The 5000-nt window shown below is 37.2% G+C and overlaps 1 protein-coding gene across 1 annotated transcript in view; it reads left to right on the top strand.

The window, feature by feature from the left end:
* The first annotated feature begins 3873 nt into the window (after positions 1–3873).
* The window catches only part of LOC144973510 (uncharacterized), a 261680-nt gene continuing 260553 nt past the window's right edge, over positions 3874–5000 (top strand). Inside the window, exon 1 of the mRNA XM_078916021.1 lies at positions 3874–4226. The gene's annotated coding sequence lies outside the window, so the exon portion shown is untranslated. The remainder of the gene's footprint in view (positions 4227–5000) is intronic.

Below are 5000 nucleotides of genomic sequence, written 5' to 3' on the forward strand. Positions count from 1 at the left end.
TGGATACACTTCAATGCTCGTTGGAGAAGTACGTATTTCATAAGGGCGTCCGCCATTGTTCCGATAGTTAAGAACCAGTTACTATGCGTCAATACGAGGGATGTGACGTCACGACTGTTGAAGGCTATTAACGCCACTGCCTTCCACCACGGGGAACCTCCAAATTGTCCGTCCATTTCCGCTAAGTTGAGGATGAAGATGAGGAATATTATAATGTGTGCCCTAGGCCGGACATCATGGAGGTGTTTATTCGCCCGCTTTAACCACAGGGCATAACTTAAGCTCCATTGTGAGCCAATGCTCTACATTTACAGACCTATCAATATTATACAGAGTTATTCGGTATCATGTATAAATATTATTTCCAAACTCAAATAATTGGCCTAATTTGGGTAATTTTCCCCTCCAGGTTCGGATATTTGAACCAAACTTTTAGATTAAAATGGTTGAAAATGCTATTTTAAAAAATACATTTTTTTCCAGAATTTAACAAAGTAGCAGCGTCGTTATCTGGGGTAGAACTGGGGTAGAAATCATACTGATGATGATGATGATGATGATGATGATGATGATGATGATGATGATGATGATGATGATGATGATGATGATGATGGTGGTTGTCATGTCGATACCTACAGACTTCTTTTACTTTGAAATTCGGATGATTTAAAAAAAAACAACAGAAATATGACAAACTTTTTGTTATTGATAGGCCAGAACTGCCTCTAGATATAGCACAACAACACTATGTTTTAAACAAATTATTAGTAGTGTGTATTTTCTTTATTGCTTTGTCTGGCACTGTTTCATACACACTTATTCAGTTCTTTAGAAATATCTAAGACTGCCTTACAATATACAATATTAACCCTCTCCTTACTTACCAGCCATTTTCAGGATTTTCCCCAAAACTTTACTCCTGTGGTATGACACTCGCTTTCGGATCGGAAGGTCATAAGTTCGAGCCTCGCTCGCCGCATAGTTGAGCCCTTGGAGAAGGATCTTTACTCACATTCTCTCACCGTACTCAGGTGTAAAATGAGTACCTGGCCGTTTACAGCGTTGTCTCTGTCCGAAAAAAAAAATAATATCGCCTAACAGGCGTCATGTCCCGTCCTAAATGTTAAATTTTGCTGTTGGCCAGGGACCCCTTGTAAAGCGCTTTGAGCACGTTTCGTGGATATTGCGTTATATAAAAGCTCAAACACAATAGCAGTAAAATTCTTGCGATAAATAATTCCTGAAGCAAAACAGGTTCTCTACAACACATTGTTCGTTTTCTTTAAATTTTATGACGTACAAGAGAAATTTGATTAATAAGAAAAGTGTTGGTTGCATGTGCAGCTATGTGGTCTTGTGGTATGACACTAGCTTTCGGATCGGAAGGTCCTGGGTTCGAGCCTCGCTCGGCGAATAGTTGAATCCTTGGAGAAGGCGTTTTACTCACATTCTCTCACCGTACTCAGATGTAAAATGAGTTAACAGCGTTGTCTCTGACCGAAAAAAAATATCGCCTAAATGTTAAATGTTACTGTTGACCTTGTAAAGCGCTTTGAGCACGTTTCGTGGATATTGCGCTATATAAAAGCTCAATTAAAAAAAACCAGTTTTAATTATTTTATTATTATTACTATTATTATTATTATTATTATTATTATTATTATTATTATTATTATTATTATTATTATTATTATTATTATTATTATTATTAATTTTTATGTGACGATTTTCCTACAGTTGGTAAGAAGAGAGGGTGAAGCGGATCGTACATAACAATGGTACATTTCCGACCATGTGGAAAGAGAGTGGAGTTGTTTGTTGCGTGTGGTACAGAAGTATGTATATAGTAGCATGGTGGTGGTACATAATTTGTAATGGCCACTGGTCAGCCAGTCAGTCAGTTAGTTAGTTGTCGTTGCCAATAACTAACTGGGGTGGCCCTACACGTCGTATTAATCCAGCCAACCGTTAATCACACTTTATACTTCTACAGTACACACCGCATCAATATAGTCTTATAGGGAATGAGATTAACAGAAGAGTAGCGTCCCTTGATTGGACGTCACCTTACAGAGAGAACGTCAATTTGTTTTTGCGAATGCGTCTCTCTCGTCCTCGCTTTCGGTGAAGTGTCTCAAGCCGCTTTCACCGAAGCGAGGACGAGAGACGCATGCGCACAACCAACATGACGTTCTCTCTCTAATAACCTTTCCGCCGGTGACGTCCAATCAAGGGGCGCTACTCTTCCGCTAATCTCATTCCCTATATCGGGATTAACAAAACTTGAGCTTTTGTATAGCGCAAAATCCACTAAACGTGACCAACAGCAACACGTAACATGTAGAATGAGACATGACATGACGCCTATTAGGCATAACACAATCTTTTTTCCGACAGAGACAACGCTGTTGACGGCCATGTACTCATTTTACACTTGAGTACGGTGAGAAGATGTGAGTAAAGAGCCATTTCCAAGGACTCAACTATGCGCACTTTTAAATATAAGGTTTAAAATAAAATAATCTTTCCAAACTTTAGTCTTCAAAACTTTTCGGTCATACTTAAAAAGGGAACCAATCGACGTGTACATATATGCAGGTCTGACATCCGAACCCACTTATGGGCCTAGTTTAACACTATTTTGCGTCATTTAAAAAAAAAAAGATTTCCATTACAACAATGAGTCCGTAAGGAATTGGGTTATCAGACCTGCAAATAAGTGCACGTCGGAACCAACCCAAAGTCTTTATCATCAGATTCTAAATTTTGTATAGCTGTGTTCAAAGCGCCTTAAAGGGATTACAAGTGAACAAGAACCTTTAACTTGAAAAAACTTAACGCTAGTGAGATGTTGATACATTTATTTGTCCACAAAACAATAACAACAACAACAACAACAACAAAAAAAAAAAACAAATTTTAAAAAACCCAACCAACAAAAAAAAATCAAAATCAAAACACTGCAAATAAATACAGCAACAAAACCTATATAAATCAAACAACAAAACAAACAAAAAACAAACAAGCAAACGAACAGAAAATAACACTATTGTGCCATAAACTATTTCGTCCGGCTGCTTAAATCAATATGAATAAATTAATACATAAATAGATATATCAATGAATACATAAATGAATGAATGAACAAATGAATGAATAAATAACTAAATGAATTAATGAAATAAATAAACGAATAAGCAAATAAATAAATAGATAAAATAAATAAACAGTATAAAAACAAACAAATATATAAATAAGAAGACAAAACAAAGAAACAAACGAACTGTAAAGATAAACAAATAATCAACTCAAAGTCTGAATCGGTGACATGTCACTTGTCACCGAAATGACCTAAAAGTGAAGAATGCGACGTAGCCATGGAATCAAACACTGGCTAACTATGTATTCCCGTCCTCTATTTAAACAACACCTGCTTGACCAAGGATTGACAACGTACGAGAAAAGAATAAGAGTTGCCGTACTTGATGATATGACGCAACGCGTACAATTTTGAACAAAAAAACAATAACAAACAAACAAATAAAACAAACACAAACAAACATGCACGTCAACTCCGTCGCAATAATAATAAAATACCCTGACTGTAAACTCGCGCGCGCACACACACAAACACACACACACACACACAAACACACACACACACACACACACATTCAAATACACCTGTAGCCTGTAACCCTGAATCAGCTACCTGTGACGAGTTGACCTCTGAACTCCTATGTGTGACACACTACCCCAACCCCAACAACACTCAACAGCCATGTCGTGTGTGTTTACGTGTGTCACGTGTGTGTTGTTGTCAATGGTGTGTTCGGACATCGTCATGAACCAACTCGGCCAAAACTCTTTCATGTCTCACCAACACACAACTTCTGCGAAATCCCTCATCGATCCTAACTAAAAAGCAGTATTCGGATAACACATTCTAATTTTAGCTACTGGCTACTTAAGCGAAAGGGTCACTAGTACACTCTAAACAGTAAAACTGTGCCCCGCCTCTATGTGCTTGCTGTACTTCTCTGTGTGCCCGCTTCTGCTTTCCTGTCGCTCCTGTTGTCACCCCCCTCACGCACGCTCTACTGACTTGGGCCTGTGGAGTGGATAGGGCAAGCTTCACGCTACCTTGGTTTTTGTGTTTACTGAGTTGGAACCGACTGTGTATTTTCTTGTTCTTACCTGGATTGCGTATCTTAACTTACTACTGGGTAAATAAAATATATTCATGTATTTGTTTTCTAATATAAATTAGTTCAATTGTTATATCTACTCATGGTCTAACAGATTATTTGATATATCTATCATCTTTCTATTCACCCCCTCTCCCAATCAGAAGTCCGATCAATAGACAATTCATGACTTATTCAATTCATTTGTTGTTGACTCAACTAACTGAGAACTAGAAGAAGAAACAGTGAGGTGTAGAGTAGAGTGAGAAGAGAGTGAAAACGATACAGCGAGTTTGTATTATTTTAAAAAATACTTCTGAATCAATGGCGATTTAGTTTGAGAAAATTAAACTGTTGATAGAACTTGTTTTGTACACAACGTTTACTCGCCTTCTTGTTTAAATATACATACTGCAAATATTAACTATTACTAAGCTAAGATTAAGATTTAGGAATGAAATGGGTTATTTACCTCTCTCTCTCTCTCTCTCTCTCTCTCTCTCTCTCTCTCTCTCTCTCTCTCTCTCGTGAAAACTTAAAAGTTCAATTTTCTTCTTTTCTCTTTCATCCGAGTATGTGTTAGATTGTGTGATTTTAATGTCTAAAGAACTACTGGCACGCAAAACTAACACATACCAAGTTTATTGATACTTTATGACAATGATATATAAAGAGAAATTGATGTTCCATCAAGCAGTGAATGATTTTACATCGAATGTATTCAAATGCGACCACTGCAGCAACAAATAACAATTGTATACATATGGATATCTGTTGATGTCAAGCGTACTGCAACGAAGAAAAACTTGCGAA

Source organism: Berghia stephanieae, chromosome 5, assembly GCF_034508935.2.
Source record: "Berghia stephanieae isolate SIO BIC M18660-M18661 chromosome 5, UCSD_Bste_1.3, whole genome shotgun sequence".
Lineage (NCBI taxonomy): Eukaryota > Metazoa > Mollusca > Gastropoda > Nudibranchia > Aeolidiidae > Berghia > Berghia stephanieae.